Raw genomic sequence first — 12,417 nt, forward strand, 5'->3', positions numbered from 1 at the left:
TTTTTCCTTGTGCAGATCCCATCGCACGCTCGTATTCTGACTCCGAAAGAGGCTTGCTCAAGGAATGTCTGCTTGGCAAACGATACGCTGGTCGTAATAATTGAAAAGCTTCCTGCCAATATGCATTTTCAGTTATGGACAATGCTGATCCAGAAGCAGATGTTGCTCTTGAAAGGGCATGATCCATTTTCTCCTGATTTTCAAGTGTCACTTTATGTACCAATGAAGGTATGGGGCATAATTGTGAGGCAGTGGTTTGCAACACTTCTTTACCTGAAGATGCTGCTGGTGAAGAAACACTTTGCAGTGATGCAGAAGCAGCAGAAAAAGCGTTTCTGGAATTCGAACTCTGGAAGGAAAAGCTACTTGCCCTTTCATTCTGGTCCCCATCATTTAACTCCATAAAGTATTTTTTAATGTCTTTAGGTCACCTCTGGCACGCAAGAATGTGTTTGGTCATCCTTGTGGCATTTGGAAAAGAGTATTTCTTCTCACAATATCTGCAAATTGCAGCTTTGTTGTCAGCAGAAATTGCACTGTGGAAATGTTTCTAAGCTCTAGGTGTTGGTCTCACCCTTTTCCTGAGAGGAGGAAAAGAAAAACCAATTTACTGACCAGACTATAGGTAAACATCCTGCTGCGATGGTGGAGAACCTTAATCAATAATCATTGAAGGGTTACAAAAGAGAAAGTGGTTTCTCAGACAAATTCACCCCTTCACCTGTCAGTCGAGGCCTGAGAGGAGGACGGAAACCATCATCCCCTGTGTACCAGCAATGACTCACCTGTTGGAGGTCCGAGGGTGACAAGGAAGCTACACTGGAGGCGTTTCCCTGCAGCGCCCCCTAGTGGCGCAGGTGCGCACTTCCCCTGTTTGATAACTACCTGGAGAAGTCCAGGGTTACCTGAATTCTCTTCCAGGCTTTGCTTGTCTTCAGCTGAGAGAACGTGCAATAAGTTAAGATTTACAAAAGTCTCAGAAATCTTTCAATAACGTCTTCCCAATTTTTCCGGCTTCTTTCCAGGCCTTCCCATCTCTATCACCTATCCGCCTATTTTTTGCATTTCAACCCAAAAGCTGCATCGAGAGGCTCATCTCACTGTCTTTCGGACAAACATCATTTGAATCGCTGCATCAGGTTGTTCCGTTTCGTAGCGGATGGTTTATTCCTGAACGCTGAACCTAATTGCCTTTGCCGGAGATTGTTTCTGTCCTCCGTTTTGTCGACCACTCTGGCCGTCTTTGGGAAGGCCACATGATGACCCGAATCGTGCGCTTGGTGCCTCCCTGAAGGATCCAAAAAGGGACTCCCGTCTCAGCTCCCGTCTCTTGCCAATAGCGCATCGGCTCCAACCATGTGGTTCAGGAGCTAGCGAGCTGGTGAGGAGGCTCAGTGGATATTACCATCCCTTCATTTACGTTCGTTTTAGCTCATTTCTTGTAGTTTTTTCATTGTTAATGATTAGAGTGTTTTTTTCGGTATTTCGTGCTATTTTGACTTTGTTGTGAAGCGCTCAGAGTCGCTTGTAAAAGTGAGATGGGGGCCTATCTAAATTGGATGGATAAAGAAATAAATGCGTATCCTAGATCTTTGGGAAGGATCTGGATTCAAGGAGAAGTATCTGGCAGACGTGTGAAAATGGCAGTAATAGGCCAGGACTCAGTGCAGGATGACCTACAGGTAGTCCTCAGTTTAAGACCGTAAGCCGGTACAGGATTATTGTATAATACTGTATCTGTAGTATTGTGTCATGAACTCAAACCACTGTGCATTTAACTCAAACCACTGTAAATTTAAGTTGAATGTTGCTGCCATAGGCTCCGTTCTTCACTATGGCTGGTCCTAAACTAGGCGTTCTTAGCCGGGGACTCCCTGTAAACGCCCGTTTCCCCTCTGGGATTTTGTGGCTAAATATCCTCTCCGCAACCCAGTTCTTTTCCCCAGCCCTGGTTATGTCATTAACAAGCCAAGGTTGAGGCTTCCGGCCTCTTGCGCTCAACTAGGCCTAACCCTGACAGTTGCCATGGCAACCTTCCTCCCTGAAGCGGTCCCCTTCCACCGCTAGCCAGAGAGATGGACACGGAGGCGACTGACTCCTCTCGTCCACCTCGGGTAACCTCCTCAAACATCTGGGGAGAAAAACACACTTTTTGCAATCTAAGAGGAAGAATTCGCTTTGGAGATCTCAGAATAATCTGTAAGGCTGAAGGGGTGTGTCCAAATGACAAAAGCAGTGTTCTGCTGTGGGAATGCAAAGTTTCATGTATATGGGCAACACACAGTGTGTGACCCGGTGCATCATGCTGTCATCCCACAGCTTTTCTCCCCTTGCCCCCAGGGACACCCCCAGGATATCTTCCACCTGCTTATTCACTCACCTCCTCTGATAAGAATTGCTCAGCTCTGCATGACATCATCTTCATCATCATCATCATCATCATCATCATCATCATCATCATCATCATCATCATATTTTTTCTTCCTCCCCTGCATTTTTAAGAAACGTATATTTTGATATGGTTTTAGCTTATTTGTTCCTATCATTATATTTTAATGGTTAAAACCGCTTGGAGGTTGACAATACAGGGAAATTGCTTAGCCTTCTATGAGATAATCGTAATGGTAGTAACGTTTAATTCGCTTTTTAATTCATTAGCTTTCGTTTTGGCCTTCCGTATTTCTGGGGTGTGCTGTTTTCACTCGTAAGCTGCCTTCTGTGTGTACCTGGAAAGTGAGTCCTGCAAACGAGCGGAGAGATGCTACTGGCTTTTAGCCCCCGTGTTCTTGGAACAGAGGACGGCATTATTGAAACATCGGATCAATGAACTGCAACCATAAATGGGACGGGAAGGATGAAAACAGAAAAGCTGGGGTCCCAGTATAATGCAAGCACTGAAGATCCAGGATTAATGAGACGCTGTCCTGATGCCCAATGCACACGACCTCTTCTCCATTTCATCCCTGCCACAAGGCACAGCAGCACATCTTCCCTTCTCTGTCTCCAACCAGACGAAGAGTGCAGTTGAGCCGGAAAGGTTGCTCACTTGGGAGGCACCCCATCGTTGTTCCTAATAAAGATGCCAGTTTGGGATTCTTTGAAGGATCGGAATTTAAACCAGATAAGAATTTCCTTCCAAGTCCACAGTTCGCTCATTTAAAAAAGGAAAAGAAGGATGACTCCTTAATCACGGCGCTCTTAAATCTTTTTTTTTATAGCAATGCTTCCAATTTCTAGCCGGCTGACATCAGAGGGAAGGAAAAGGAGAGGAGTGAGTGTCTTGCCTTCTGTTGAAAAGGGTTCCCACGTGTGTATGTACTAAGAAGTTATGGAAAAATATTGAACAAGTAATTTAGAAAACAGGAACCAGAATGGATTTATAAACCTGTATGCATTCATATTATACTCTATTATTGTATCATTATCATGGTTCAATAATTTGGCATGGTGTATATTGGCTAGAATTTTACCTGAGATGTAGATAAATACCCATAAAGGCACTTCCTTGTTGAAGAGATCTTACATTCTTCTGGAAGTCCTACTGAAATCAGCTTCCTTGTACTGTAATTTAATTTAATGAAAGGGTGTAAAGTTTGGAACAGTGTTTCTCCACCTTGGCAGCTTGAAGATGTGTGGACTTCAAGTCCCAGAATTCCATCCCAGCTGGCTGGGGAATTCTGGGAGTCGAAGTCCACACGTCGTAAAGTTCTCAAGGTTGAGAAAGGCTGGTTTGGAAGGAGCCATGGAGATAACTGCCCAGTGCAAATATTCTCCACTGTGTACTATATAGAGACAGCTTTGAAGAAGGAACGCCAGGAGAGGTGAGCAACTATCAGCTTAGCTGGGGAAAGAAGAGGAAGTGAGAAAGAAGCTCAGGAAACGCCTGACTTGATGTTATTGGCTCAAGAGGGGCACAGAGAAACTCTGTCAGGCGGTCAGATTTCAGATTTTACCCTTCTTAGTTTTTCTTTTTTTTTAATATGGTACAGAACACAGACCCAAAGACTGCCCTTGTTTTTCCTACACAAAACTGTTTTATCGTGCAAAATTAAACTCCTATCTTATTCTCCTATCTTGCTAATGCTATGAGTTGCCCACCAGGTCTATTATTTAATCTATCCATTTCAATCTCTGTGTTCTATTTCTATGTTAGCACTATGTTTTCTTATCTGAACTATTCCGTAGCTCCGTGTGTCTCAACCGTGGCAAGTTGAAGATGCGTGGACTTCACCTCCCAGAATTCCCCAGCCAGCATGGGGTCGCCTTCACCAACACCTCGGAGAAGGGCAAGAGGATCTGGGACGTGGTAGACTACGTCATGCCCCCGCAGGTACCGGGTTCGGACTTCCCGTTGTCCGACCCTTTTGCTTACAGAACCGGGTTCACGTCCTCTGCGTTGTCTCCTGCAAACCTCCCCAAACGGGTAGGCCCTAGAAGGCTTGGGCTTCAGGGCACATCATCCCCAGCCAGGAACTCAATGCTGGAGATGGAGGGGTAGTGGCCCAATCCATTTAAAAGTCCCAGGTTTGGGGAAGGGTGGTGTCCTTTGGACTGGCAGAGCTTCTCTGATAGTTCAGGTAGCGGAGAACAATTTCCAGACATCTCATGAAATCTCACAGATGACCTCAAGACCACTCCTGGGGACCTCTTGGCCACGATAGAGAATTGGTTTGCAGTAACCTTCTTCTGTAATGTCAGCTTCTGAGTCTAGCCTACAACCCTGGGATCCCCTGGTGGTCTCCCATCCCGCTAAATCCAACCCTGCTTAGCTTTAATGGAATCAGCAATGACTAGCAAGGATGTATTAAAACCAACTGCTATATACAGTACCTATTCAAATCCTCCCATCCTCCCACACTGGACATCAGATTTGGGAATATTGTGATTTCAAGGAAAGGGGTGGAGGGATAAACTATGCCCATGGTTTAAATAGAGCTATAATCTCCTTCCTTCCTTCCTTCCTTCCTTCCTTCCTTCCTTCCTTCCTTCCTTCCTTCCTTCCTTCCTTCCTTCCTTCCTTCCTTCCTTCCTTCCTCCCTCCCTCCCTCCCTCCCTCCCTCCCTCCTTCCTTCCTTCCTTCCTTCCTTCCTTCCTTCCTTCCTTCCTTCCTTCCTTCCTTCCTTCCTTCCTTCCTTCCTTCCTTCCTTCCGCTTTGTCTAGCAAAATTCTGAAACAATCTTTTTCTAATTCTTTCCCCCATCTTAGGGCGAAAGTGTTGTTTTCGGAATGGCCAATTTGATCATCAGCCCCAACCAGCGGCAGGATACCTGCGCTGAGGTAGTCTGGGATTAAAATTGACAAGGGCGGCATGTGTGTAAGGAGTGTGTGGAAGTAACGGAGTGAGTGTTCAAGCAGTGCATAGCATACAGTAAAGAATATTCTGATACCCTGGTGCAGAGTTTCTCAACTTCAGCTACTCTAAGAAGTGGGACTTCAAGTCTCAGAGTTCCCCACCCAGCATGCTTTAAGACGTGGGCGTTTAACTCCCAGAATTCCACCCATCTTCAAGCATGCAGGCTGGAGAATTCTGGTAGTTGAAGCCCACCCATCTTACAGTGGCCACGCTTGAGAAACACTGGGCTGAACAAAATCCGTTCCTTTAATGGTTCTCCATGGGAAGAAGGGAACGTGGACCGCCATGCTTCGACCGCCTTCTCCCTTGCATCTCGGTCAGTTGAAGGATTCTTCTGGAAGAAAGCTGGTTGGCTTCCAGCCTTGAGTTCGGGTTTTGGGAAGAAGACTCCGTCCTTTCCTTCTCTCCCAGAACCCGGAGACTCCAGATGCTTTGTGTTCCCGTGACCAAGACTGCACTCCAGGAGAACCAGGGAGATCCGGCAATGGCATAATTGCTGTTCTTAATGTTGTCGCCCTTTTTGGAGCTAACGTGTCACCCACTGCACTCAGTCATGGCGGCTTAGATGTGCAAGATTAAAACATCAGTGTAAGCCGTGCCACGTTCATGATGATTAGAGACAATACAAGCTTTCTAAGGAGATTAAAAACTCCAACAAAATCTCTAATAACAATCAAGCAACATCTCTAAATAACGTTATGATTTAAAATCAATCCCTTTATGGTCCCCACATTCATATTATACGGTAGAAGGATAATTAAGAGCCAAGACTTGGAGACCCTCCAGAATTCAGTGGGGCTTAAAAGTTTGTGAACGCTGTTGAATTTTCAGTATACTTTTGCCACACACAAATATGTAGCTTTGGACCACTTTCCTCCACCAATAAAGGAACAAGCATAATGTTTTTGACTCTTTTGTTTAACTGGGTCCTCTCCATCTGCTAGTAGGACTTGTGTGGAGAACGGATGACATTTTAGGTCGTATTTAGGCAGAGATGCGGATAATTTAAAAGGGTTCACAAACTTTTAAGCACCGCTGAAATTCAGTGTTTCGTGCAGTGTTTCCCAACCTCACCAACTTTAAGATGGGTGGCGTTCAACTCCCAGAATTCCCCAGCCAGTATAGGTATGTGCTTTTTTCTTTTTTTTTTTTGGTAAATCTTTTCAAGGAATTGATTTTGAATTTGTATGCTGGGGGTGGGCATTCTAGATTTTATCTTATTTTTATGGACCCCCACCCAAAGTTGTTGGGAATTTTTCCTTCTCTTTTAAATGCACCTTCATCAAAATGAATGAACACAGCCAAGAGATTCCGTGCAGGATAATTTTTAAAGTACTCTTTTCATGATAGCCTCCGCCATTATTTAGTGGCATCTGAAGGGGGTCAAAAAAGTCAAAATGGAGGTCACAACTATGTGATTGAAACTGTTTGCTATTTGCAAAATGTTTGGTTGTGACTGCCATCTTGACCTTTTTGACCTCACCTCATCCACAGTCATGCCTGTCATTATCACTCTTCCGAAACCCACCTGAAAATGATTCCAGCGAGCCACAAAATTACCATCTGGCTGACATTTTTCTCATCATCTTGTTTGCTCCTACAGGGATCAAGACCGGGCTGTGTATAAACATCGGGAACAACATCAGCGGGACGTGTGAAATACTAGCTTTGTGTCCGGTGGAGAAGAAAGACAGACCAGAGTTGGTTGCCCTGCATTTTTTACAAAAAAAAATTGGGTAGAAGCTGAGCATTTGAATCCCAGAATTGGGAGTCTCCCTCGAGGTCATCTAGTCAACCCCTTCCCCAGGGCAGGAACTCGAATGAAAGATCCCTAAGAAAGGGGTCCCCTGTCTCCGCTTGAACCCCTGTGTCCCTCATTCCACTGTCATGTGGAAAATATAGATCCATACCGGATTCGCCCTTTTGTCAGAAGTACCTAAAATACAGTTTGGTTCTACTCAAGGACAAAAGAATTCAGTTAACCAATGTACTTATTTCCTTTTAAGATCAGCTGTTCTGGCCAATGCTGAAAATTTCACGGTTTACATCAAGAACACCATTCGTTTCCCCAGGTCTAATTTTTCCAAGTAAGTCTTTTTTTTCTTCTTTGCTTCTTTTAGTCGTTTCCACCCCATTAGAGGAGACATTCTGCCTTGGAGGAGAGTCTTGGGAGAAAAAGGAGGACGATGCTCAGCGATATGTGGACTGAGAGTTATGAGAGAGGGAAATAAGGAAAGGAGAAGAAAAAGGATTTCAGCTTTTGCAGGACGCTCCGTTTCAGCGCTGCTGGGAGTGGAGTGTGTTGACCCAGGACTGAAATTCTCAGGGGTGTGTTCCATGGTTCAACTTACTATTTAGTTAGATTTAGAAGGCCGCCCAACTCCCTAAGACCCTGGGCAGCCTGCAAGATTAACATTATAAAAACAGTGTAAAAGTGAAAAAAGAGCAACATGCCCCAGGACAGACATTCTTACTAACAGTTGAAGTCCTGAACTTGATGCAGCCCCCACCTAACCCAAGGTCTGGGAAACAGACCAGCTTTCAAGCGTTCAGCATCAGAAGGATGGGAACCGTACGGATCCCACCTGTTTCACAGCCAGAAGCTACCTTATCTGTAATACTTTAAATACTTTAAATACCTATTTTGAAAATATACTCCTTTAAATACCTATTTTGAATAGTCCTTTAAATGGCTAAATCTCCTCAGGGGTACAGCGGTGGTGTGCAGACATCTCCACGGCGTGGTGTCAGCCAGCAACTTTCAGCTTTCTTGATGTATTGTGTGTATCGTGTGTGACTGGTATCCGACATCCGTTGCAGAATCGGCACGCAATTCCTTTTCACTTACCGTCTAGACTCACAGATCAGCCAAGCATTTTAGGTTCCAAAGTGCACCCTAAAAATCAGGTTCGAAAATCACAGTAACCAAAATACCATAAAAATGCGCCTTTTGTTTTCGCGATTTGGCTGAAAATTCGAGGGTCTGCTTCCAAAAGTCTATACAGTAATACTGTTTTTAAAGTTCCCGTATTTCCAGTATATACTTCTGGATAAGTCGATCCGCGTATAAGGAGACTCTTGGATTTTTAACCAAAACAGCAGGATGTAAGTGACTCATGTGCCTGTGAGTAGGTGTTATAACGGGATGTGATACTGTGCTCCATTTTGACAACGAGGGAGCCTACGTTGCTCACGGACACTGCATTTTTACATGACCATGTTCCTGAACTTCTCACTTCCCTGCCTTTCTGACGCAGAACCAACGTTCTTGGCACCAAAGAAGATGCCTCTCTGAAAACGTGTCGCTACGGAGCAAAGCCACCTTACTGCCCCATCTTCTCGCTGGGGAAACTGGTCCGCTGGGCCGGGAGCAACTTTCAGGAGATGGCATGAGAGGTATGAAAGAACTAGGTCCGCTCCTTCCTTCAGGTGGTGGTCCCTTCTACAGTGATGAAGGATGAAGAGGTGCAGCAGGGTCTCCCTTCCCAGTGGAGGAGCCTCATGGACTTCCATTTTCTGGGAAGGACTATCTCCCCACTGTGGAGCTTTATTGGGACCTTCAGACGTGGCTTAGAGGGAGCTGAGATCGCAGAGGTGGGGTTCGGTTGAGGAGACTTTTGGTCATCCACCCTAACTGTGAGAAACAAAGCTGCACTAATAATCCTTCTTAGATTTGGAAAGGCAAAGTTTATTTCCAACTGTTTGCAAAGGCTGACGCTTCTTAGCTCGCAGGCTGCAAGAAGTGCGCCACTAGAGAGTTCAGCAAGGTTTTGATGGATCCCTTCACACGTCGCGTTGGTCCTGCCTTGTTATTGCCCTGGGGTGGGCAAGTCGATTTCACAACCTATCGCCTAAAACGAATACATTATCTCTTTTTTGCAATGATTCCCAACCCCTTTTTTTTCTTGTTCACAGTTTATACTTCTCTTGAGATCAGTGCCAAGGCCCAGGACCATCCTGTCTCCCGTAAATCTCTGTCCTTTGTGTTGTTATCTTCCTTCCTTCGCTTATTCACACATTCTTACCAACAAAAGGCAACGTTTGTTTCATTCCCTTTCATCCCCATGTCTCTCCTTGGTGTGACCCCTTCCTTTTTTGTACACACATTCAAATTCCAAGCCTCATCACTTTAACCCTTAAGTGTCAGAAAGCCTTATTACCAGGAAGTTTTGTTAAAAGGTAATTTCTATTCCTTACAATCCCCCCTCTAAAATTTTAGACATTTTTACCTTCTAACACTCTGGAGGTTTCCTGGAATCGCGGTAACGTCAATTCTTCCATTTCTTTTTCCTTTTCTTCTAGAGATTTAAGCATTAGGTTAATTCTTTTATCTCTTTGCTTTGGCTTTCCTTTCCTTAATACCATTAATTTCTGGACTCCTTGCTGTTGCCCTCTAAGGGCTTTTTCTGTTGTTAGTTGCATTCCTTCCACTACTTTACTAATTAATCGTATAAAGCAAGGAATCAAAGAGGGTTTGAATAACAATCCAGTTACTGAACATAAAAGGGAACATCCAAGCTTTTTCCACCAGGCCCCCCCAACAAGTTATCCCACCATTGGGTGTCCCAGGTGCTTTTCCAAGTCTGAACCCTCTTTCGAACCAGATCTTCCCGAACGTGTGTAAAATCCCGTACGCGTACGTTGAATCGGTGTGGATATTTCCAGACCAATTTTGTAACAGCCTCAAGGCTTGTCTTAGAGCGTACAGTTCGCACGTCTGGGCGGACCAGTCTAAGGCGACCTCCCTGCCTCCAACAGCACATTCTGGTCTCCATCTATCATGATGCACCCGTTCAACCTCTCTCCTTCCACCACTCTAGAAGACCCATCTATGGAAATATTCGTTGCTTTGTCCATGGGTGCATCCTTTAAATCAGGTCGGATTTTGGTTTGGAGATCTATGAATTCCAGGCAGTCGTGCTCAGGTGGTTCAGCCCCATCCCGGTCATGACTCAGAAATTCAGCTGGGTTCATGCTGTGTTTTATGGTTAATAATAAATCAGGCTGTTCTATTCAGACAGCTTCATATTTCAAAATGCAGGGATCGGTGAGCCATCTGCCTTCCCTTTGATTTAAAATTGTTCCTCCTTGATGAGGGGTGCTTACTGCCAAGGCCCCCCAAAGGTTAACTTTTTACTTTCCTGGACCAGCAGCTCAGAGGCAGGCACAGCTTGAACACACACTGGCCAGCCCCTGGTCACAGGGCCCATAATTCTAGGCAAAAATGCCACGGGTTTCTCTCTCCCTGCCCAGTTGTGAGCCAACACCCCCCTGCTGCACCATTCTCCACCTCGACAAACCGATGGAAGGTCATTCTGAATCTGGATGGCTCAAAACAGGGGCAGTAGACAAGGACTTTTTAAGTCCCTCAAAGTCGTTTTTTCCCCCAGCCCTCCAGTTCAGTTCCCAAAGGTTGGAGTGTATCGATTGAGCATACAAGGGTTCGGTTCTTCTGGCATCATGTTCAACCCACAGACGACAATATCCGGTGAGTCCAAGGAATTTTCTTAGCTCTTTTTTATTCTTAGGAAGTGGTTGGGTCGCTGTCCCTTCAATCCGGAAGGGAGTGATCTGTCATTTCCCTTCACTAATGAAATGCCCCATATACTTTACCTCCTGTTGTACATATTGTAATTTAGACTTTGATACTCTTAAACCCTGTTGCCCCAGGAAGTTCAATAAATTCTTCGGTGATCCCTTAACTTGGTTTTTCTTTTCCCCTGAAATTAACACATCATCTACATACTGAAGTAATTTAGTTCCTGCTTTGGTGTAAAGTTTTCCAGGAGTGGTTCCAGCACTTGCCCAAATGGATTGGGGGCTTCTGTGAAGCCCTGGGGAAGGACAGTCCAATGGTTCTGCCTTTTCCTTCCTGTAAACGGGTTCTTACATTCAGACGCAAACAAATCCCTTGAAGCGGACAGGAGCAAAATGCATCCTTTAAACCAAGGACACTAAACCATCGATGTGCTGGTGCAATTCGTCCCAGGAGGATGGAGGGATTTGGAACCACAGTGTGTCTGGCTTGGACTATCGGATTCAACTATCTAGGATCCTGCACCATCCTCTACATGCCGTCCGGTTTGCGCACTGGCAGGGTCGGGGTACTGTATGGTGACGTGGAGCGTTCCAGTAACCCATCCTTCAAAAAGCCCTCGATTACTGGTTGCAAACCCTTTTTCCTCTCTGTGGAGATGTCATCTTGTTTTTGCTTTACCACTTCTCCTTCATGCTTTAATTTCACCCTTAGGGGTGGAATGTTTATTCCCCCCCCGCATTGCCTTCTTTGACCCAGACTATGGGGTCTATCTCCTTTCCATCTTCCTCAGTAAGGAGGAGAATGTCTTGGGCATCAGGCGGAGTCTTGGGTGATTTTTCAATTTCTATTTTTATTCCAAAAAGGGCCATAGCGTCTCTTCCCAAGAGGTTGGTCCCTACTTCAGGAACATATCACATTTCTAATTCAATGTGGTCTTCTCCTAATTGCAAAGTGGTGGGTTTCATTCGGGATACATAAAACACTTCACCCTTTACCCCCGAGATTCTGCTCTTTTCTCTGGAGAGTTCAGTTCCCAGAGGGAAAGAGGAAGGAGAGGATTTCGACACTCCTGTATCCACGAGAAATACCACCTCTTCTCCCAAGGATCCCACTGTTAAATTGATCAAGGGCTCCCAGTGGGATCCTTTTATGAGGTGCCCCTGACCTCCCCAATCTTCTAATTCTATCAAGGAGGACACTTGTGGTGCCTGATCTGTTTCTCGTCTTTTTGAGGGACAGTCTTCCCAGAAGCGTCCAGGCTGGCCACACCCGTAGCGCTTCCTTTCAGGCCGGGGAGTTCCTGGTGTTCTAGTAAATCCCCGTCCTCCGTCCCGCCCAAGTGATGCTCTTCCACCCCTGCGCCCCAGCCTGCCTCTGCCTGGTTTTACATGTGATTGGTTCTCTGGTTTATCCGCAGGGGAAGCCTTTCTGCTAACTCCTTCATTTACAGTGCCTATCATCGTTTTATTCTTTTGTTTCATCTTTTCAGTATCTCTGTTGACATAGACTTTGGGGGCTTCTTGTA

At 45.3% G+C, this 12,417-nt stretch overlaps 1 pseudogene; it reads left to right on the forward strand.

Annotated features, from left to right (window-relative positions):
- The window catches only part of LOC148213640 (P2X purinoceptor 5-like), a 28,854-nt pseudogene extending 20,108 nt beyond the window's left edge, over nucleotides 1-8,746 (forward strand).
- Nucleotides 8,747-12,417: the final 3,671 nt, after the last annotated feature.

Source organism: Python bivittatus, unplaced genomic scaffold (assembly GCF_059951505.1).
Source record: "Python bivittatus isolate LINGU-HERP-01145 unplaced genomic scaffold, Pbiv_v1 ctg000940_np1212, whole genome shotgun sequence".
Lineage (NCBI taxonomy): Eukaryota > Metazoa > Chordata > Lepidosauria > Squamata > Pythonidae > Python > Python bivittatus.